General features: G+C 32.5%; 1 pseudogene; it reads left to right on the plus strand.

Moving 5' to 3' along the window:
• Window positions 1-7,347: 7,347 nt before the first annotated feature.
• On the plus strand, window positions 7,348-25,095 carry LOC104587130 (putative flavin-containing monooxygenase 1; annotated as a pseudogene).
• The last annotated feature ends 827 nt before the right edge of the window (window positions 25,096-25,922 follow it).

Raw genomic sequence — 25,922 nt, forward strand, 5'->3', positions numbered from 1 at the left:
ATAGGTTGTATGATCCATCAAATCCTAACTTTACCATCGTCGAATCCAAGGATGTGAAGTTTCTTGAAACTGACAATAATAGTTTTCAACGGAGTAAAATTCAAATAAAAGACTTAATAGATGAAGTTTTACTAAGTCTCACTCTAAATGTTATTCTAAATAATGTTGATGTTGGACCCTCACAGATGATTATATTGTATATCTTGTTGAACTTGATCATGTGGACAATGATCCTAGAAATTATTTAGAAGCCTTAAAACATTACAATTCTAAGCAATGGTTGGAAGCCATGAAAGAGGAAATTAAATCTATAGAACATAACTCAATAAGGGAGTTGGTTGACTTACCGAAGGGGAAAACCCATTGGCTGTAAATGGGTCTTCAAAACCAAAAGAAGTTCTGATGGAATTATTAAGAAATTTAAGGCATGATTAGTTGCTAAGGGATTCACTCAAAGAAGAGTAAATTACAATGTGACTTTTTTGCCAGTATCCAAGAAGGATTCATTCCGTGCATTAATAACATTGGTTGCTCACTATGATTATGATTTATTTCAGATGGATGTTAAAACTACTTTTCTCAATGGAGAATTGCAAGAAGTTATTTATATGCTTCAACTTGAAGGTTTTGTCATAAAAGGAAAAGAACAAAAGATCTGCAGATTAAACAAGTCTATTTATGGACTTAAACAAGCTTTGAGGCAATGATACATCAAATTCCATACTCTCATAACAACATTTGGATTCAAAGAAAACATCTCAAATAATTGTATCTATGTGAAGGTTAGTGGGAGCAAAATTGTTTTTTTGATATTATATGTTGATAACATTCTCTTAGTAGGAAATGATTGGATAATGCTGCTAGAAACTAAGTAATTCTTATTTACCTCATTTGACATGAAAGATCTTAGTGAGGCATCCTATGTTTTGGGAATCAAAATATGCTGAAATAAAAAGTTGAGACTTCTAGGTCTTTCACAAGAAGCTTACATAAAGAAAATGCTAAAGAAATTCGGCATGGACTCTTCTTCTTCTAAAGAGTCTCCATTTGGGAATCAATGTCTTAAGAATGATTTGGAGCGGCAAAAGATTAAAAATGCTGGGGAAACATTAGACTTAAACATGTTCACCAGGCCTGACTTAAGTTTTGCAATAGGAATATTGGGGAGATATCAAAGCAATCCAAGATAGAAACATTGGAAAATAGCTAAAAAGTTAATAAGATACCTTCAACGAACAAAACACTACATGCTTGTATATGGCCAAGTTGAAAATCTGGAGGTGACTGGATAATGCCGACTCTGATTACAAGGGATGTCTAGACTCCAAAAAATCTACTTCTCGGTATGTTTTTATGATGGCTGGAGGAGCCAAAAGCAAACATGCATGGCTTTATCTACCATGGAGGCAGAATACATCTCTTGTTATGAGGCTACAAGGCATGCCATATGGTTGAAAAACCTTTTGAGAGAATTGCTCGTCATTAACTTTGTATCCAAACCTTTACAACTTTATGGTGATAATTCCCTTGCAATTGCACTTTCAAAGGATGCAGGACATCACTCAAGAGCTAAACATATCAGTGTCTAGTATCATTTTGTTCGTGACAAGGTTCATGATGGGTCAATAACTATTTCTTATAGCCTTAGAAAGCAATTTAGCAGATCCTATGACTAAAGAACTTCATACTAGCATATTCAAACATGTTTATGATATGGGAGTCTGTGATGTAAATGAATTTATTTAATTAGTGGGTGTTTGTTTTGTCAAATTGTAATTTAATTTTTTTTTTGTTATTATGTGCATATTTGATTTGGGTAGCTGATCACTACCATTTGTCCTTCATCATCTTGATATGTAGATGACATATACCATTATGGTTTGTTAACCGTTTTTGGGGTTGTGAGCTGATTATATTATACCCAGTTTGTACTTGTAACTTGGGGATAGTGATTTTGTAAATATTTAACATGAAAATAGGTTTGTTTGCATTAAATTAGAAAGGAACCTTTATGCTCAAGTATTTATTGAAGTCATTAAAACCAAGATTGTTGACTTCCTTGCTTTGTCCCTATAAAATTTTTTCATAAAATAGCAACTGACCAAGTGGGAGATGGTTAGACTAACCACATTCTCATGTAGGTTGGTTACATTGTTGCATTCATTGGGATGTTAGAAAATTGAAATGTTTAGAGGCATCAAGGTCATTGATTGGTAGACCTTTTGATTACTTTAAGAACATGTATAAATAGAGACGGTCACCACTCGTCCATGTTCTCATTTTCAATCTGTATTCCATCTTATATATATATATATATATATATATATATATATATATATATATATATATATATATATATATATATATATAATTTAGTCTCTATTTAATTGTAAGGTTTAAATTGTAATTTGAATTACTACTTTTCACCTCAATCAGTTCCCTCTATTTAAATCTTACATTTTTGATAAAAGATAAAACATTATAAAAAAAGAGTCTACCCAAGCAAGTAGGCTTGTCAATGATACTTGAAACTTCACAACTTGATCCAATTAATAATTAAAAACAAAAAATAAAAAATGCATAAAATTTTATAAAAAATTTTGGATATGCTATTACTATCATTATCATCATCTAGAATTGCCCACGTACAAAGCATGTGCATACTTACTAGTATATATATATATATATATAGCAAGATGGTCCATGTCATGGTCTATGTCACTTTGTTTCTCCTTGCTCCATGATGGAGGTAGATTTGACCCGACCCCTTGGCTGTGCGACACGTGGAAGAAGGCAAGATGACCTGGCAGGAACGCCAGGTCGGCACGATGACTTAGCACGGCCATACCTTGAAGAGAGGCCCGAACTCCCGAGCTCCTCGAAGAGAGGCCCGAACTCCCGGGCTCCTCAAAGAGAGGCCCGAGCTCCTGAGCTCTCCAGAAGGAAACCCAAGCTCTCCCTAAAGGATCCCGAGGCTAACAGCGAAGCCCGCGAGGGGCAAGGCCAGGGCCAGCCCACCTTGAGCCAGTTCGGATCATGTGCTAGCATTTCGGGACAGTAGGATTCGCTCATCTAATCTCAAGACTTCACCTCGCGCACCATTTCGGCACCTCGACTCCAGGTCGCGCGACTTTGAAACCATATATGACATCCGTACTCTAAGGCAGCACGCTTGACTGATCTGGGTCTGACAGACGGCAATCACGCCGTAACGGCCACCTGCCACCGCCATCTCAGTCGTGGCAGGGACGACCCTAATAGAGAGGACAATGGCGGTTATGCCTGCCCCCCACAGAGGCGGTTATGACTGACTTAGCAGAAATTTGGGAGTAAATGCACCAGGTGGCATTAAGAGGCCTTCCTCCCCCAAGAGAAAGAGGTATGTGATATTTTGTGCTTTCTGATCTCGAAATCCATTATTTCCCTTGCCTTCTCTAGAGCACTAACTTGAGCTTCGGAGTGTTCCAACCGGGTTCCTCCCCGGAAATCCCCAGCTTCTTCCTTGTTTCAGGCACCTTCAGCTCCGTCAGAGGCGAGGTAACCGGCAGCTAGGACCGACCGGATTGTGCATCATCACTCCATTACCCCAACCCTCCATTCTCCTTAACTCTCTCTCTTTTCCCCTTCCCACCACTCCAATTTGCCATCTTAGCACCTCTCTCTTCATTCATCTCCCTTCCCATTGGGTTCTCTCTTTTCCCCCACAACTCACATCTATTCTTTCCACTTTCCCATAAAAATAGGGTTATAAGATTTGGTTTTCCAAATCAAACAATATTTATATCTATAGAAATGATTTCAAGCAAATTAACAATATAAGGGGAATTCAGTGTTTCCTATATATTCATGGCATCTTCCATTATTGTTAAATAGTCCATTAGTTATGAAAGTTATTAAAAATTTCTGGAAAATATTCTACCAAACACTATGAAATAATTATTTCAGAAATAATCCATTATTTAAAAAATATTAAATAATTTAATAATTTACCAAAAATTAATAAAAAATCCATTATTTAATAATTTTTTGGTTATTAATAAATGTTCAAAATTTCAATTTTAGTGCAATATACATTAATTATTGTAATTTAATAAAATTTTGTTAAAATTTTACTATAATAGTTTATTGACAAAAGATATTACTTTTTGTTGATAAAAGACATTACTAATTAGCGCAATTTACTAACTTCTATAAAATAAAAAAATTATAGTTAAAAATTATCAAATAATTTGGGTAAAATCTTTAACTAATAATCCATAATTATTTTTTAATAAGTAATTAAAAATTTAAGAAATCAATCAATGAAAAAAATATTCTCCTAAACTATTTAGATAGTAATCCATTATTATTATTCAACTAATTAATTATTAAAAAATTTAGGAAAATTAAATTAGGAACTTAATCTATCAAAAGTTATTTCATAATTATTTAAATAACAATACATCATTATTATTTTAATAAAAAATTATTAAATAATTTATGAAATTTATTAAGTCTATCCACACCTATCTAGACCACCTGGTTGACTTCAATCATACCTAGTTTTACATTAATTAATAACAAATGGTGTACTTTTAATTAAAAATAATGTAATTTACAATAATTATATTTACTTTGATTAATAATAAATAATTTAGGCTTAAAAAATAAATACTTTAGATTAATTTATTGTTATTGTAAATAATTAATTTATTATACATTACTACTAATTAATAGCAATTTTTATAATTTTTTTGGACATTATCATAAAATATTATAATATATTTTTATTTAATTTACTATTAGTTATTTAGTTATAGAAAATTATTAGGATTGTAGGGATGGCAATTTTCCATATAAAACTAGGACGTTACCTTGCCCTACCTCTAACAGGGAAGTTTTCTCAAATCTTAAATGGGGACGGGGCATAGATAGATGGGAACATGGTGGGGTTTGCATATAATTCCCCGAACCCCAAACCCTTCCCACCGTTGGGGTCAAGGTGGGGATGGAGTAGAGTGTCTTGACTTGTGGGGATGAAGGACAAGGAGGGGTACCCCACCCGTGCATCGTAAGGGCCCGCTAGTGTATATATATACTCCTCCTTCTCCTTCGCTCCCATAAGTTATGGGTTCGGTTAGTTATGGGTTTTTTAAGTTAATTATTAAAATGGGACCCAAAACTGATTTTTTTATAAAAAAATTTGAAACCAAACTGTTCAATTGGGTTAAGAAGATACTTTCTAATTTTTTAATTTTTTTTGATAACTAAAAGGTAGCATTTATAACGGCTGTAAATTAATAAAGTTTTTTACATCAGGTATCCAGAGTCTTGATTGAAAGTCTTTGTGCCCATGAAACTTTGTATAACAAACTTGAAGGAGACTGAACAAAAAAGAATTAAACACAAGTTTGGCCTTCCGCAAAAGTTAATGGCAAGACCAGTGGTTTGAAATCTCCTCTGTGAAGATCCCTGCGCAAATCAAAATGTGATCAGGTGAGAATTGCTTGGCAAAAAGAGCAATTCTCACTAGGGAACGTCTCCCCTTATTATATTAAGTATGAGAGATATTCTCAATGTATGCTGGCTCTTTCTTGGAGCAGATCCCGCCTCCATAAATTGTCCAATATTCAGTTTCATCATTCGATACATGGCTCTTTCTTGGGAGAATGATTGATCAGTTCAAGTCAGAATCTTTTAGCTCCACGCTACAGGGGATGAACCCTGACTATATGGGGAAGATGCAATTTATAGGAGGGCTACTAATCGACTATAGGGATTGTAATTCTGCATTGAACCTCAGTGTACTTTAAGCCAAGATTTTTTTTAGTTCGAACGGCCTTTACAGTGCATTAGAATTTGGAAAGATCTCAATACTTGTGTGCTTTATTTCGATTCCCAATGCAAGATTTCAGGAAGCTGTTTGAATGGGATTGCACTAATCAAAGGATTTCGGCTTCAGTACAGGCACCCTTAGTTAGGGCACCATTCGCGCATTCGGAGGACGCGCCACGCGTCTCCGAATCGTGTGATCGGCTGAAGCATGCGAGCGTTTATACATCTCTCCTCCCTCCCTCGGATATTATTTTCTTTGCATCTCTTCTTCTTTTGTTGCATTTTTTTCTTCCATGAAAATTAACCCTAATCGTTTTTTGGGCTGGAGTGTTTGTCCGTCAAGAACACCGGCGATCTCACCGACTCTGGTTTGCTGGCCATCTCCCGTGGCTGCCCAAAACTGGCCAAATTCGAGGTTCAAGACTGTAATAACATCACAGAGACGGGAATGAGGAACTTGGCTGGCATGCTCCAGAAAACGCTGGTTGATGTGAACATCTCCTGATGCAAAAACCTCGATGCTGCATCCTCACTGCGAGCTCTGGTGCCAATCCGGGAGAGGATCTAGCGGTTGCACAGAGATTGTATATGGGACAACCTACAGCAGTTACTTACAATGGGGTGATCTTCGATGTTTCCATTGATGGACTGATCGCTACGGACAGGAAGAGGGATTGAAGGGGCACCAACAATTCCCAACAAGAGCTGTAGCTCAGTGCTTCGAACTCCAACGAGAGCCGCCGTCGATGGTGCTGATCTTTGAGAATGTGATCTCATCCATGACTTCATGTTGTGCCATGATCTGCCGATGTTTTTAGTATTGGATACGAACATCTCTTCTGGGATTGGAACTTCAAGAACGGTGTCAAGTCCATCTTCACGATCGAAGTTGGGGCAAAGCCTCCTTATGAGAAAGATAGAGATACACGACTAGCAGCTAGCTATGTTCAAAAACCCAGAAGGCAATCCCTTCTCCTTCTGAATTTCTACTTTAAAGTGTCTTAGAAAAAGGGGAGACTTAGACTCTAAGGGACGGTCACAGCTGGTGGCTGGTGGAGGAATTTACCAACCAACCGTGGCCCATGCTAACGTGCTCTTCTTTGTCGCCGTCGTGCTCTCTCTCTCTCTCTTCCTTCAAACTTGAAAAGAGCTTTAATCTTCAAAGCAGGCAGCAGTCCGAGATTCCTAGCGATAAGTCGGCCCCTCGACATGCTTTCGACCTCAATGAATCTGCAGAGGCAGCCAACACATCCAATTGCTCTGCTGCTGGGTTCATGAATGATAGTCCCAAGAAGAAGAAATGCAGGTACGCCGGTGATGGGTTCATGAATGGTAGTCGCAAGAAGAAAGAAATGTTGGTCTCGGCTGCAATACCTCTCCCTTTGGATCCCCGTTGGCGAGCTGCTGACTCCTCTAACTTTAGTTGGATTAGACAGTTGCCCTGCTCTAGAGGAAATCAGAATTAAGGTTAGTTTTCATAGAAGAAGAGATGCAACAAAGAAGAAGAAGAGATGCAAAGAAAATAATATATACCTGATATTGATCCTGCCGCCGATGATGATTGTTTGTCGCCGACGATAATAATTATGAAATCGTCGCCGGGCGAATGGGGACAGAGAGAGGGAGGAGAGATGTCTCGTGTGGGAGAGGAGAGGAGGGCGGATGGTTGTGAATGCTCGCATGCTTCAGCCGTTCACGCGATTCGGAGATGCATGGCGCATCCTCCGAATGCGCACTCTCCGAATGCATGCACAAACGGTGCCCTGATTAAGGGTGCCTGGACTGAAGCCGAACTCTAATCGAAGCCCAACTCTTTTTGAATTTAGCATGAACACCCTTAGGCAAGGGAGCCTAGGACAACGAAAAGACAACTAAAACTGAATTAGGCAGGATTTTCTACTCACTTTTGCTATTTCTTCCCTACCTACCTTGAATTGGAGCCACACATCTCTATCATAAATTGAGAGATGTATGGCTGCAATTCACGTGGATAGGAAAAGTGGAGGCAACACTACAAGATTTCCACGTGGGACCAGTTGCATATTTGTATTTGCACCGTAGCACTGATAAAATCATCCCCCCTCTCTCTCTCACAACCAAACTGACAGGACCAATGGCGAAGAGAGGGGCGATCATCGGTGCCGGAATTAGTGGCCTCCTTGCCTGTAAGTATACTTTGGAGAAGGGTTTCCGTCCAATCGTCTTCGAATCCAGGGGCAGAATTGGTAGAGTTTGGACACAAACTTTAGAGACTACCAAGCTCCAGACACCGAAGCTTGCCTATGAATTCTCAGATTTTCCATGGCCATCTACGGTAAAAGAAGAGTTTCCCAACAGCAACTAGATCATGGAGTATCTTGAATTGTATGCTCCGGAGTCCAACCTTCTTCGCCATATCAAATTCAATTCCAAAGCGATCGGCATCGACTACGAGGGAGCTTCTAACGATGACATTCTCTCATAGAGTCTCTGGGGTGGCGCCGGAGAGGCCTTCGGTCCTAGAGGCAAGTGGAACATCACCGTTCAAGAGACCAATACAGAATCAACTCAGGTAATGATAAAAAAACGGTAGTCTCTCTATCGATCTCCCACAGATACACACAATTAGTTGATGGCTGATGAGAGGGGTTAAACAAAAACAGGTTTACAAAGCGGAATTTGTGATCATTTGCATCGGACGCTACAGCAGCCTTCCAAATATTCCAGTATTTCCAGAAAACTGGGGACCGGAGGTGTTCGATGCAATGGACTACTCAGCCATGGATAATGCTACTGCAACTGAGTTTATCAAAGGAAAGGGTGTTACAGTGGTGGGATTCCGGAAATCAACTTTGGATATTGCAGCAGAATGTGCCAAAGCAAATGATAAGTTTCAAACTTGTGATCAATCTTATTTTTTTCCTGTCCATTGACAGCCCAACTTCTCTAAATTGCTTACCGGAGCCGAGGGTAAACATTAAAGGAACCTGAAAACCACCTTTTTAACCGATCGGAGAAGGATTAAATAATAAAGCCAGCGTTACAGAACTCGAATTTGGTCCTTGTACAACATTTTCAGCCGTGCATGGCATCGCATCTTCTCATGAATGAAACATATAATTTGGAAAGATGTCTTCCATGCACGACTACAAGTCTACAAGTGTAGACTGTGTAGTGACTAAGGACGAAATCCTTTTCCCGAGAATCCATACCAATCCTTTTCCCGATGTATTGATATGAATCAATTTAAGACAGTCATAACTAATTTGTTAAAGCGTTGTTAAGTCTTCGATCCAATGCACCGAAATTGGACTATTTTCGATCCTCCATTTATTACTTGCCATCTGTCCTCAACATGTTATTGGCATTGCATATGTAACAAGTCGCACAACTCCACCCGTCCAATCTTCTTCCTCCCTCCAAGCGGCTGCCTTCTCTTTGATTTATCACCAGTGAAAGTAGGGAGAATCCATAAAAATATTTATTTTAAAAAATAGTTTTTCAATAATTATTAAAATATAAATATTTTTCTTTTGTTACGGTAAGTAGAAGGTTAATAGTTAATTGAGATTGATAGAATGTTGGTAGAAGTGTTCGTGGATAACCAATTTTGTATTTTCTTCTCAGAAAATGTTATGTGTTTAACTTTCTTGTGGGTTTTAACAACAACTTCTAAAAAAGATGTCATATGTTTAAATTTGAAAAAGCCATGTGTCTGAATGATGGGGCTGTAGCCTGAAAGTCTTCTTTTAATATATATACTAGTGAATGACCCCGTACTAAGTACAGGGAAGTTAATTATATATATATATATATTTGAATAAACATTAATGATTTTTATTACCATTTTTTATTACTATTTATAAACTGTCATTTTTTAAGACACTCATACAGTCTATGGGTCCACATAAATTGACCCTTATATGTCAAACCCGTAAAATTATATGGGTCATTAAATTCAACTTGAACCGTTTATTACTTTAATTTAACCATTATTATTATTATTATTATTATTATTATTTTATTTTAGTATTTAATTTAATTTTTTTGTTATATAGTAATAATATTAACTAAATTTGCAATTATTTAAATATTTACTTAAAATATTTTTTTCCAACCGAGTATAATTATTATATAATAGATATGTTAATTCATAATTTGCATTTAAGAATAAACATTAATGATTTTGATTAACAATTTTAATGACTATTAATAAATATTGATTCTTATTTAAGGTTTAATTAATGTATTCAGTAATTATTATGGGGCACGCTTTGAATAAACATTAATGATAAATAATGATTATTATTTCCTTTTTTATTATTTACCTAATTAATTACTTGATGATTGTTATTATTATTAATTATTTCTATAAATAATTGGTTGTTATTATTATTTACTTAATTCAGTAATTTTCAGCAATTAATTATTTGATTTAATTTGAATTTTTTTTTCATTTTGTTAATTATTTATAATAGACATTTAGGGTAGGCTCTTTATTTGATTTAAGATAACCATGTTTTATCTAGACAATGACCCCAAACTAAGTAAGGGGCAACTACAATATCATTTAATTTGAAATTTACAATTTAACAATAAAAAATCAATGTCCTGTTGAGAAACCCACCTCTAAAAATGTATCAATAACTTTGAAATCATTAATCTATTTATAAAATAGTAAAATTAGATTGATGTTTACAACAATATCTCCAATACTGCTTAATATTAAGGGACATATGAATGGATAAAATGCGTTTAAATGATATCCATTCAAAGAGGCAAAGAAGCAAGAAAATCATTCAAAGAGCTGCTAAGAAAAACAATCTATGCCAAACAACATTTGTAGATGCATCCATCCTCTGAAGTAAGAGATGAAAAATATATGACTATAATCAAATCATCATCATGTATCGCTACAATCAACTGATAATATAATCAGGACTCCAAAGCCCATCCAACAGAGGAAACATGAAAGAAAGGAGAATAATGGGACCATCCTGAGTATGGAAGTCGCCTCCAAGTTAGGTGGCAATGCTTCTTTTGGTCGATCATGGTTATGGATTTTAAGTCTAATATCCCCACATAAATAGAATTTATCTTTAGGAAAAAGGTAGGGAAACCTGTACATAACCTAATGGTATGTTTGAATTATAGGAATTGGGAGATAGAAATAGGAAATGTAGGTTGAAATTGTAATTTTGGCCATGTTGATGTGTCAAATTCAAGTCAATTAGAATATTCATAGATTTTTAATTCATTCATTTAGTGGTAGTTTGATTTTTTTATTCCATGTCTTTATTGAGTAATATAGATTAATAATATATTAATAATTATGAAATTAGTAATAATAATAAGTATATTAATATTACTATTATTTACTAATAATATATTCTTATTTTGTGTGTATTGATTTTGAAATCAGTAATATTAAATTATTATTATTATTATTATTTTATTATGATGTAATTAATTTGTTATAACTACGATTTTTAGTTAATTCCTGAAATAATAATTGTTTTTATTATTCTTTTAGTTTAACAATAATGAATAATTGAAAGTTTATAATTTAACTATCACTAAATGAAATATTTATTGGAGAATAATAATAGTATTAATTATAAGTACTTATAATAATAATAATGTAAATAATTAACATTAATTATATATTTATAAAATAAATAATATGAATTAATATAAATATAAAATGATTATATCCAAATCAATAATAAACATTGTTATAATTAAGGAATTAATTATCAGTAAGTAATTATAATCAAAAATTAATTTTTATCAAAAATCAATATTATTAGTAGTAATTAATTATAATTATTGATAATAATAATAATAATTTAATTATATTAATTAATATAAGTATTAATTATAGTTTTTGATAATAATAATATAATTAATTATTTATTATAAATGTATGAATTATAATTTTTGATAATAATTCTAATATAAATAATTAACAGTAAATATTTATTTTCAAAATAATTAATATGAGTTAATGTAAATATAAAATAATTTTTTTTATGAATTATTAATTACCATTATGAAAATCGTTATTAATTATCTTTAAATAATTATCATTCTGAATTAATAATGATAAATATTATCATTAATTAGTTAATATCAGTAATTAAGTAGTAGCAGTAATTATTATAATAAATTATTATCACTAATTAACTATTATTAGTGAGTTATTATTATTAGTAATTAATAGCTGAAATTAATTAATTAGAAGTCATTAATTATTGTTAGTACCCCCTCTCTTTCAAAAATGGACTCATCATCTTCGTCATCATCAATGACAACAACTTGATAAATACGCAATTTGATAAAAATAGGTGAGTATCATTAGTTTATTTATTTTTTATCTTTTGGAAAACTGAATAAGAGAAAAATAAAATGGTTAGGATTGCAAAAGAAAAATTATTTGGATTTTTGCAAATAAATTATTGAACATAAAAAACCAATTATTCAAAAATAAGGTCATTAATCAAAGAGTAATTAAATTTATTTAGTAAATAATAATTTTAAGAAATTAAAATTAATAATTAATTATCTGCAAAATTAAAACGGGGAATTTCAGAAAATAATTTTAAATAAGTAAATTTTGCTATTAATATTTATTTAATAATAGTCAGTATTATTAATAGATTAATAATATATTAATAATTTTGAAATCAGTAATAATAATAAATATATTATTATTATTATTATTAACTAATAATATATTCTTATTATGTGTGTATTGATTTTGAAATCAGTAATATTAAAGTATTATTATTATTACTACTATTATTATTTTATTTTTATTAAATAATTAATTTGTTATAATTACAATTTTTAGTTAATTCATAATATAATATTTGCTTTTGTAATTCTTTAAGTTTAACAATATTGAATAATAGAAATTTTTATAATTTAACTTTTACTAAATGAAGTATTTATTGGAGAATAATAATAGTATGAATTATAGATAAGTAACACTAATTATGTATTTATAAAATAATTAATATGAATTTAATATTTATATAAAATGATCATATCCCAATTAATAATTAACATTATCAAAATGCTTATTAATTATCATTAATTAATTAACATTCTGAAGTAATAATTATCATCATTAGTGTTAGTAATAATTAATTATAATTATTGATAAAAATAATATAATTATATTAATTAATATAATATTATTAATTATTATTACTTATAATAATAATATAATTAATTATTTCATATAAATGTATGAATTATAATTTCTGATAACAATTATAATATAAATAATTAACTTTAAATATTTATTTTCAAAATAATTAATATTAGTTAAAATAAATATAAAATGATTATTTCTGAATTATTAATTACCATTATGAAAATATTTATTAATTATCATTTTGAATTAATAATGAGCAATATTGTCAGTAATAAATTATCAGTAATTAAGTATTAGCAGTGATTATTATAAGAAATTATTTTTTTGAATTAATAATGAGCAATATTATCACTAATTAATTATTATTAGTAATTAAGTAATAGCTGTAATTATTAAAAGAAATTATTTTCAATAATTAACTATTATCAGTGAGTAATTATTAGTAGTAATTAATAGTTAGAATTAATTAATTAGAAGTAGTTAACAGTAATTAATTAGTAATTAACAATAATTATTATTAGTAATTAATAGCTGTACTTAATAATTAGAATTAGCTTATTATTAATAATCAATAGCTGGAATTAATTAATTAGTTTCGTAGTTAACAGTAACTAATAGCAATGTTTCCTTTTTTTTTAGGAAATGTTTGGAAGTGGGAGCTTCCCACTTCTCACAATTCTACATGGTGGTGGACTCCATTCTGCATGTTAGTGAGCTCTTTTCTTGAATTACCACTAATCAGAATTTGACACATGTCTAATGGTCTTTATTCTTGAACTATCAGTAATCAGAATTTGACACGTGTCCATTTTGTTTATATTTTTAGAATGACAGGTATTTAAATAGAGGAAAATCACATGTCTCCTCTCCCACTGTAATGAAACCCAGAGCCCTTCAATCCATGCAATGGTTTGTCTAGGCAGTTTGTAAATCAAGTTTTACAGAAAAAAATTAAGATTGTCACAAAATTTCCTCCTTCAACCTGAAATTTTTTCTAGTGCTAACAATCATGATAAAATAAAATATCTGTCCTTAAGTTGAAGTGTAGAAATTGCTCAGTTGCAATATAAATCGGGTTTTGTCAGGTTCTTCTGAGAACTTCTCCAAAAGTTTAAATCCACCGACAATAAAGATTTGTAACCCACGAAAGCAGTTGAGAATTTTCTCCACACTGTGATGTAACTGCTGATATTAATTTTTGAAAGCATCTATTAGTTAAATATCACAGTAGATTTTTGTCAATTTATGTGAGAAGAGAAAGCCAAGAATTTGGAGAAGGAGAAAAAGGGCTTACGGCGAGAAAACAAAAGAAGAAAAATTTAAAATTAAAAGAAACATATAATAACAAAATAAAGTATCTATTCGGTACACAAGTTTTACATAAATGATGCGGTGCGTTCTGAATGGACGATCGAAAATGGGTCTTTTTTGGCGTCTCACCGTCAAATTTTTACCCTTATTAAAAAAGGAGACGTTTTTTTTTTTTTTATATTTAACACAACATATTTTAATTTTTAACCACAAACAGAAGTAAAAGTAAGTGGTAATAGCAGGATTCAAATCCGTATATCCGGCAGGAACTATCCAACCAACGTTTCAACTGGCCACCACTCGGTAAATAGGAAACATGGTTTGATTGGATAAAAAATTTAAAACAACAAAATTAATTAATAATTGCCATGATATTGTTAAAATATAAAGGGAGAATGACGGTTCAGCCCAGGGTTAGAAATTTTGGGCCCAAAGTACAGTTGGGGTGGGTGTCAGCTTGGAATTGATGTCAATCACGGACAGAGTGGGGTTTTTTGACATTTTGAATGTTTATACCTCTGTAGTGGAATTCAGAAATCTGCATTGGACATGTCCGTACTTTTCCGAAAAATAAATTCAAAATATAAAATAAGTTGATTATACATGGCGAAACTGAGACCGACCTATCCAATTGGATTGATATTGTTCATGAACCAAAGCTGACTAAAAGGAGCCCAGATTTTCCTATCCACTCTAACTTTTCATACATCTCTCAATTCATAATAGAGATGTGTGGCTCCAATTTCACGGCGGGTAGAGAGTGGGTAGGAAAAGTGAGCAAGAAATCCCAAGTAGACTAAAAGTAGTTAAAAACTGACCAATTCAGGTCAAGTTGGGTAGATTTGATCGATCTTATGAACAGCCCTAGGTAGGAGATTCAAGTGGGAACATTGGTGTTAACCCACCACATTTAACCGCCTAACCAGTCAGAGTTAGAGAGGGTAAGCCGGGTACTATTCCTAATTAACACTTCAAAAGAGGGTAAAACTTCGTAGCTCAATAAAAATAAAGTTATAAAAAAATTAGGGAAAACTAAAAAAGGAACAAAGGTACAAATAGCTACAATATAAACAAAAGAACATAGTCACAACATTATGCTCCATTCTAGATCCACCCACTTAGGAGAATTGTTGGTTCAATTGCATAATGAAGGGAAAGCAAATTGGAATTATTTGATGTATTTTGATAGACTAGAAAGTGTACATGTGCTTTGTACGTGGCAATTCTAAATGATTATAATGAATGATAGTAATAATGCATCTAAAATTTTCTATAAACTTTATATATATATTTTTTTGGTTTTTATTATTAATCAGATGCATATTGCAAATCAAATCCAAATCTGATTACATAAACACCCCATCAAAATATTTGATAATCAGATTGAGTTGTGAAGTTTCAAATATCATTGACAAGCCCAAGGTTCAAAGTTTCTTGGGGGCTTCTCGATATGCCCCTATAGGGGGTGTTTTGGGACAGACCATGGTTCAGAGTGTAGACGGGCCTTAAACCGACCCTCTGAACCAGATTGAGAATAAAACTAAAAAAATGGACAAATGAGTCTTGATATTGGCCTATATTGATATTTTGAACCTTGGACAGAACTACCTGTTTGGCTACTCTTCTTTTTATAGTGTTTTATCTTTTTGTTGTATTTTTCTTTTTTCGTTCATTTATTAAAAAAATGTAAGATTTAAATAAAGGAAATTGAATGAAGTGAAAAGTAGTAGTTAAATTTACAATTTAAACCCTACAATTAAATATGACTAAATTCAAAAATGAGTATTTTAGTTAAAAGAAAGTTCTACAATCTTATTCATATTTTTAATAATAGTGTAAATATAGAATTACAAATGTGTTTAATTTCTTCTATATTTTTTTTTTGTATTTTTGTGTAAAAATAGTTCTCATATGTCACACTTACTTTTGTCTAATATTATAAATATATGATACTATACATGTGCATGAGTTTTTTTTTTTGCAAAATTTATGTTTTTTTTTGTATTTTTATATTTTATTAAATTTTATTATTTATTTATGACATTAAAGGTTAACACATTTAACCGAAAAGTTGAACTATTTATTATTAATTTTACATTTCATTTTTTGTTAGTTCTAAATTATGTATCTCATTTTCATTATCAATAAAAATAATTCTTGTTTATTACATTTATTTTTTAATTTGATTAATAAAAATATCATAATTGTGTCTAATTTTTTCTACTTTTTTTTTGTAAATTTCTATATTTATTTCTAACTATGATTTCATAGGTTGATCAATATGATTTGGATGGTTGAATTGCTTAACCACCACTTGGATAAATAATGGTTTTATTTTTGAGTTAGTTTTAAAATATATGGGTTTATATTGCTAAAAATCTTGACATAGATCTAATTAGTATCATTTATTAGTGAAAAATAACTTAACAATATTTGATTTAATAAGAGAAAATGAGATTTAGTACTTTAAGTGTAAGACTTAATGAGAGGGGATTAAATGAGGTAGAAAGTAATCATTGAAGTTATATTTTCAACCCTTACAATTAGAGATGGACTAACTACACAAAATGGGCATTTTAGTAGCCATTAATGATGACATTAAAGCTATAATAAAATGACTTTTATACTATTTCTCAAACAAAGAAAAAGAGGGTAATTTTATTCAAAAAATGTTTCACACTACATCTACACTTATATATATATATAATATAGATAAAACAATGCATACATGAAGAAAATGTTCTAAGAAATATGAAATCAATAGCATTTCCTAAATTGTACAAAACTAATATAATAGTTAGATATCATTTTTCATTAAAAATTTGTATAAAAATTATAAGCAAACCAATGAAAGAACCAACATGGTAGTAAAGAAATTAAATAGTGACAATCAAGGATCAAGAACTGATTTTTAATTTCATGAAATTTATACATAAAAATAAAAATAATGAAATAATCAGATTATATGAGCATATATATATATATATATATATTTAAATCAAACTAAATCAGATTATATCAGATCGGATATGGGTGGTATGATATTTGATCCAATTATAATCAGATCAAATTCAAATCATCCTTAATAGGATCGAATTTAAATTCAGATAATTGGATACGATTTAAAAGGGATAACTTTGTCCCATTCAAGTGTTGGCAACTATCCCCCAGGTAAGTGATACCTAGGAAAATAAATTTTCCATGGTCCCCACATAAATATTGAAAAAAGAACATGGGTTTCTTGGTCAATGGCAACCAAAATCCCATTAATTAACTTTCTCCCCTCTCAAAATCCAAAAAACAATCACCCCCTGACGCAGTATGGAAACGAAACACATTAAGAAAAGCTTCAAAGAAAAGAGTAGAAGTCAAACTACCAGGAAGAAGAATTCTTCACTAAATAATTAAGAGAAAATTCAATATCAAAAACTGTCTTAGCCTTCCCCTACCTACTCTTTATATATGCATACACCCTTATGGCTCCTATTCCTAATCTAAAAATACTCCATAATAGAATCCTATTAAAACTCTTTAAAAAAGAAAATCCTAATCTAAGAAAACACTCCATAATAGAATCTTACTAAAACTCTTTAAAAAAGAAAATTCTAATCTAAGAAAACACTTCAAAATAGAATCCTACTAAAATCTTTCAAAAGGAAATTCTTAATTGAATATAAATTCAAAATAATGTTAACTTGATAAAACGAACTAAGATAGAAACTCTATGATAGCGCCAATTTGGTAAAAATGAACTAAGATAGAAATCCTGTGACGATGCTATCTTGGTAAATATTTACTAAGTTGAGTAGGTGGTGTCATCTCTGCTTCTTATATGTTTTGGAATGGTCCCAACTTGCATAGAACTTATCGGCCTTCTCCTGTACTGTATCATCCTCCCTGGGCTGGGGAGAATCCATCATCGTATTCAAATCATCATCTGACTGATCGCCAACATAAGGTACCGAGTGTTTGACATTGAAAACATCATGGGTACGTATATGGCTGGGTAGCTTTTGTCTATAAGCATTCTCATTGATGACTTCGACTATCTCACATAGTCCAACCTTCCTTGGTGTCAGCTTTCCACATTGCCAAACCGGTAGGTGTTGCTTTATTAAAATGGCCCAAACATAGTCTCCACATCAAATACTACTTTCCTCCTATATGGACTAAGATGGGTCTTCAAAAACCAACTTTGTAAATGTTTACTCTGTTGGTCCAAATCCCGTACTACATCATTCTCCCTGGGTTGGAGAGAATCCGACATCGGATTCATATTACTATTTAAGAGGCTACCAATACATGTTGTTGCACTTCCACCGTGCTTCTTCGTTTCTAACCTTTTGATAGATAATTGGTGATGTAAGCCTTCAATACGAATTGAGATTTCTGCATTGTATGAAGTATATTTTTTGCACTTAACAGAATCTAAATCTTCTTTTATTGACCCTTTTGAACATTGCAAGAATGCTTGCCAATAAGGATTTTCGTAGACATGCATGTAGATAATGTGATCATAATCCCCAAGATGATAAGTATTATCTTCATCATATTGAAATTCATAATGAATAATGACATATTTCTCATTAGTAATTTGGTTCTTCATCATAGATCGGAGGTTTGTTTGAATCAACAAGTTTCTCTTCAAGAGATATTGTTGAGGAGAATGGCCACACAAGATTTTTGTTACAACCCTCAACAAAATTAAAACAATCAACAAAGTCATAAGATTTGATTTTACCTTTAGACTCTGAAATTGCTAACTTTTCCATGGAACTCCAGTCCAAGAATTTATTGGAGGCTATACCTCCATTAAACTCCGAGAACTCAACCTTGATATCTGTTTCCCGTCGCTTTTGTTCACCACTTGCAACTATAACTGATTTGGTTGCTTGCTAAGTAGAGAAACATGCATGAAATGTTGGGATCTCAATATTGAAACCAGTTTCCCACTGTTTTTGGTCACCACCCGCAACTACAGCCAACTTGGATGCTTGCTTTGGTGATGAAAAGGAACGAGCGGAAACACTTGCATTGGAGTCGCTGTCCCCTCGCAATGATTTCAACTCCTGAGCAAGTGCCTCAACTTCTCTTTTTAGCTCCGCTATCTCTCCTTGCGTTTTGTTGTTGAGTTCCTGCTCCATGATGTGAGCTACTTGTTTCTTCTTAGGAGCCATAATCCGAAGAATGATCAAACATGAGCTCTTATATCAACTGGCGTAGTACGAAAACGAAACACGTTGAGAAAAGCTTCAAAGAAAAGAGCAAAAGTCGAACTACTAGGAAGAAGAATTCTTCACTGAATAATTAAGAGAAAATTCAATATTAAATACTGTCTTAGCCTTCCCCTAGCTACTCTTTATATAGGCATACACCCTTATGGCTCCTATTCCTAATTTAAAAACACTCCATAATAGAATCCTATTAAAATCCATCAAAAGGAAAGTCCTAATTGAATATAAATTCGAAATAATGCTAACTTGATAAAAACGAACTAAGATAGAAACTCTGTGATGGCACCAACTTGGTAAAAAGGAACTAAGATAAAAATCCTGTGACGATGCTATCTAAGTAAATAATTACTAAGCTGGGTCGGTGGCGTCACCTCTGCTCCTTATGTGTCTTGGAATGGTCCCAACTTGCATAAAACTTATCGGCCTTCTCCTGTACTACATCATCCTCCCTGGGTTGAGGAGAATCCATCTTCTGATTCAAATCATCATCTGATTGATCACCAACATAAGGTACCGAGTGTTTGACATTGAAAACATCATGGGTACGTATATGGCTGGGTAGCTTTTGTCTATAAGCATTCTCATTGATGATTTCGACAATCTCGCATGATCCAACCTTCCTTGGTGTCAACTTTCCACATTGCCCAACCGGTAGGTGTTGCTCTGTTAAAATGGCCCAAACGTAGTCTTCCACATCAAATACTACTTTCCTCCTATATGTACTAAGATGGGTCTTCGGAAACCAACTTTATAAATGTTTACTCAATTAGTCTGAATCCCATACTGCATCACCCCCTTAGTATTTATAATATGCAAGTGAGAGGATGGGGGAATGGAAGAGTCCATGCAAGCATAGATGTGAGAGGACTACTACCTTCCCAGGTCCCACCATTTCCTCTTTCCACCATAATTAACATGGGAATCCATGCAATTCATATTCATGGGCTTTTATAGAATTTGGTAAGAGCATATAAAAAATAAATAAAATATCTAAGTAAACCCAATACACCTTCTATTGACCTCAACCAAACTCATTGTAATAGAATTATTAAATTTGACCCAATCTTATAAAGTATAGGAGCTTTATGAATACCATGTTCATGGATTCTTCAATGTCACTATGTCACTTGTTCATGAATATTTCATTATATATATTTTCACACATTGTGTAGGTTAACCTGACTTAACCCGAATCCTGGCACTACACTCAACTAAGGCTTCCCAAAACCTGATATGAAAGGGTTGGATATTGAATAAATGTAGCTTTACCCTTTACCTTGACCATTGAAATCTCATTAGCTAAGAACAAGAGGTTTTAACCACATAGTATGGAGGAGGGCCAAGAGGGATATCATCATCATATTTTACATCTATTGACAATTAATAAAATGGGAATGTGTAATTGTTTCATTCGTCAAAACACATTGATTTTAGTTTCCAAAATTACCCCTCGATATTCTTTTTATTTGTTTTATCATTTCTCCCATCGGTCAAAACACCCTGATTTTAATTTTCAAAATTATCCCTCACTTTTTTCTATTTAATTGCTTTACCATTACTTAAAATCTATTAGTTTTTGTCTTGAAAGCCCTGATTTTTGTTCCAAAATTACCTTCACTATTTTATTATCATATATATGCTTTACCCTGTAGTTGTGTTTATTAATTTATTTTTATTGGAAACCAACAAAATAAGGGGTGATCAATTAGAAAAGTCGGTGAATAGAAATAATGCAGCTTTTTAGATGCTTGGCATTAATGGAGTTCTAAGTGTTTTTGTGCTTCATTTTCAATCATATTCATTCTTTTTCCGTTCACTCCAAGAAGTTTCAACAGCAATATTTGTGGAAATCATACTTAATATCGTCTTTATCACAATTGCAAAGTCCTCTTATTTCTTTCACTCTTTTAAGTTGTCAAAATGCAAGAAGAGTTTTGGTTTAATTTCACATCATGTTTTAGTTTAGAATCTTGTATTCCTTTGATATTCCTTCCTATTTAATTAATTTTAAGTAGTTAGGCTTTTATTTTAACAGGTTTAGATTTATAAGTTTTAAACTTTTTTTTTTTTTGTCTTTTGGTTTAGTTCAGTATTTAATTCTGTGTCTTTAATAAATTTACATTTACCCAGATCAGGTTTGTATTATAAGTTTTAAGCATTTTTCTTATGTTTTGTAATTTGTAAGTTCTCACACACCTGAGTCTCTTAACCATCAATGAAAGACCCCCTAAAAAAATTACCAAAACTTAGTGCTTGTTCAACATGAAGATCTAAGCTGTTTGTTTTCAACATCATGCATTTGCAACTTGCAAGCTAAGAGCATGTTCACATGGTTCATACAAGTTCTTATGGAGGGATTGCTCTTATTGAATTACTTACAAATATAGCAGGCATGATCCGTTTATGAACATGGTAGTTTATTGAGATTTTCTTAATTTATTTGTTTCCTTATACACATACACAAGGTATATACACAAATTAAATACAGATACATCAACCACAAGCAGTTGTTTACACTTTTTGCATACTTACACACACACATACATACTTTATATTATATATCAAATGAAATTCTTGATCATGTTTTAAGTCACTTTTGTTTTCTTAACCTTACCAATCCTACTTAAATAGGATTAGAGAAATTGAAGTATGATTTCATTTTGGAACAAAGCTTCAATAATTGAACAGATTGGTACTAACACAGGCACATGCAGTCAAGAATCAATCAAGTGATTACACCCAATTTGGTTAAGATCTATACTTGATTGTGGTTGATCATCCATTGGTTCAAATATCTCGTGCATTGCACAACCCATTCTACTAGTTTTTATTCAAAAAATATATAAATCACAAGTGTGAAGATGGGAGTAGAGAGATGAGTTTACACGAGAAAGGAGGTGAGAAAACCTCCCACTCTTCCTCTTTCTATGATATAGATAATGGCGATGTTTTGTATCATGGTGTTGTGGAGCTATTTCACTACCATGTAATTAAGCATCATAGGTGTTTTACTTCACCAACCCAAAATTATGTTGGTTGAATTGGTGGAGTACCACTATTTTCTAGTATTCTCTTTCTTGACTTGTGTGAGTGACCATTTACATATTTCCTCTTCTAGAGGGACATTTTTCATTTCAGGTATTCTATATGGCACCTAAGCGTGGTACTTAGGTGTTATAAACAAGGGAAAATTCCCGATTAGTATCTTGTACTTTGGGCTTAGTGCCACTTTGGTCCCTGAACTTTAAAATGCGACAATTCAATACCTAAACTTTAAAAATGTGACAATCTAGTACTTGCTGTTAACTAACTGTTAACCAGCCGTTAAATGGCACTTGAAAAAGACACAAATGCCCTTCAAGTGTTATTTAATTTTCTTTATCAACCATCTAAACGTTGAGAAAAAATTAATAGTCCCAAATCTTTGCCTTTTCCATTCAAGAAAGTTGGGGTCAGGTTTAAGTGGGCATTCTGGTGATCCCAACTTTCTTGAATAGAAACGACAAGGTTTTGAGATTGTTAAATTTTTATCAATGTTTGGATGATTGACAAAGAAAATTATATGACACTCGAAGGGCATTTGTGTCATTTTCAAATGCCACTTAACGACTGGTTAACAACTACTTAACAGCAGGTACTGGACAGTCATGTTTTGAAAGTTCGAATACTGAATTGTCACATTTTAAAGTTCGGGGACCAAAGTGACACTAGGTCCAAAATATAAGGTATTAATCGAGAATTTTCTCAATAAACAATTACACACTGTAAATTGTGCAAAGCACCCTACTCTGCTAATTTACAATGCTTAAATCAATTACAAACACAACACTTATGCAACATCACAATTCCAAAACACCCTCAATAATATTGATGTAGTGGCATGTATATACCATTGACCTCTTTATTTATTTGCAGGTGTCGAACATCCCAGTACAGTGCCATGTAGGACTGAACATTGGAATCTGCCTATTTACTTGGTGCTCTTGGTTTTTTAGTTTCTCAATCGCTTCTTAGAGTTCATGATACATAAGCTTGGTGAAGGATTCCTACTATTTCTCTTGGCTACCTTGCTTTCACCTTTGGTATCTCCTATTTATCCTTTACTATACTCATATAATTGAACTTCCATTATCATATTCGTTACATTAATTATCCTCATCCCCGGGATATATGATTTAAGAGGCATGGAAGAGTCGCCTATATGATTCTCTTCTCTTCCGACTTATGTGGTAAACAAAGAGAAGAAATTTAGACTGTGTTTGGTTTGCATGTGGGAAAGTATTTTCTCTATTATTTTCTATCAAATCAAATGAAACATAATTTTAATAATTTCTAACTAAAGAAGGTAATATAATTTGCAGAGATGGGCATTCTCAAAATCAGGGGCGGAGCCAGGGGGTGACAGACCTATGCCTTGAAAATCCCTACAATATCCATTTTAACTTTACCTATGTTTTAGTCTCTTTACCTATATTTACTAACTTTTGCCCCATCCATGTATATTACTTTTTGGCCCCCCTCAAAAGAAAATCTTAGTTCTGCCCCTGCTCAAAATTTATAGAGAGTTACCTGAGATGGAAATTTCCTCTGAAGAAGTATGGAATGATACCTAAACACAACTTTCAAGAAATCTTCGCATGCTCAATAACAACCTTGCCAGATAAATTTTATGACAGAGTCATAGAGGGAAGCTTCATTTTGAAGAAATCAAAGAGCTTTAGCTTCTACACAGATGGATTGATGTTTGAGGATGAGGTTGCACGTCTACAAACAGATATTGTTATATTTGCCACCGGATACAAGGGAGAGACCAAAAGCTAAAAGACATTTTTACTTCGCCCACTTTTCAAGAACAAGTGATAGGTCCACCTACCACAACGGTTCCACTCTACAGGTTGCTATATATGTTGTTAAAACTTTCTTATTGCCATCTATATTGAGAAAATAATCTGCATTTGGTTGGAGTGCAATTTAATTTCGCACTAGGATAAATGCATAAGAGTGCAAATGAAAAGAATGAAATTTCTGGTATAATTTTGTTTTAGAGTTTACTTTATAAGTCTACTGCAATCAAACAAAATAGAGTGATATTTGAAACAAAAACTAAACAAAATTTGCATCCAAATCATTTCCACTACCATAGTTTTGCATCAATGCAAATAAATTTGCACAGCAATTACAAGAAGGTATTTAACATCAGTTCTCTATAACTCAATTTTGTGTCACTACAGAGAGTGCATCCATCCTCGAATTCCACAACTGGCGGTAATTGGATACTCAGAGAGTTTTGCAAACTTGTATACTTCAGAGATGAGGTGTCGATGGCTAGCACATTTCCTTGATGGTAGCTTCAAGTTACCTTGCATATCAGATATGGAGAAAGATATAGCAAGATGGGAAAAATTCATGAAGAGATACAATGGTCAGTACTTTCGGGAATCATGTCTTGGTGTGGTACACATTTGGTACAATGATCAGTTATGTAAGGATATGGGATGCAACCCTAAGAGAAAAAATGGGCCTCTTGCACAACTGTTTGAACCTTATGGTCCTGCAGATTACAAAGATCTATCCCCTATTGAAAGCTCAAAATAATCTAGGAAGATGTTGCAACATCATACATGAGTCTCTCTCTCAATTTTTGGGATACCATCCAAACAATGGTTTAACAGTCTACTAGGCCATTTCTCTTAATCAACAATGTAGGATATTTATGTAATCTAATAAGCATTGGTTTATAGCTTCAATAGATTTTTTCTTGCTCTCTGTTTGCTGTGCACATTTATTTTCTATAGTAGTACGAACTTATGGGAGTGTAGCAGAGTGGTCCTCACAGCAATCTTACAGCATATCCCAACTGCAGATCGGGAATATCTCCCAATACTTGTATGCTATATTATTCATGGGAGATGTTCCCAATATATAAATGGGATGTGGCTATTTAGTCGGTGTGAGGAACAAATCCAAAGACACTGAGGTTGGGTTCTTTTAGTTGACTTATGAATTATATAGACTACTTTTCTAATATTTGAATTAGGAAAAGGCACACCCATACCAACATATATATGCACATGTTTTTTTTTTTTGGGTGGATTTTAATTACCCCTCCACCCCACCCCAAATTTTTATTATGTTTTACAATTGGGAAAGTAACAATGGGAATTGGTGCCAATACAAGGGTGTATTGTGTCATTAAGTAGGGTTTTTAAGTTTCAATTTGTTGTAACTGTATAGGTGAGAAAAAACTTTCCATTAGCAAACTAATTTTGGGGGAGAGGGGAGTAGAAAAAAAAAACTTTCCATTAGCAAATTGAAAACAAGAAATTACAACAAGGACGAGGACAAAACACAAAAATAAAGCAACACAACTACAAAGTACAAACTAAAAAAACACCCAATAACACAAAAACGAATTCAAATCA

The sequence above is a fragment of the Nelumbo nucifera genome, chromosome 6 (assembly GCF_055504915.1).
Source record: "Nelumbo nucifera cultivar China Antique chromosome 6, China Antique-T2T, whole genome shotgun sequence".
Lineage (NCBI taxonomy): Eukaryota > Viridiplantae > Streptophyta > Magnoliopsida > Proteales > Nelumbonaceae > Nelumbo > Nelumbo nucifera.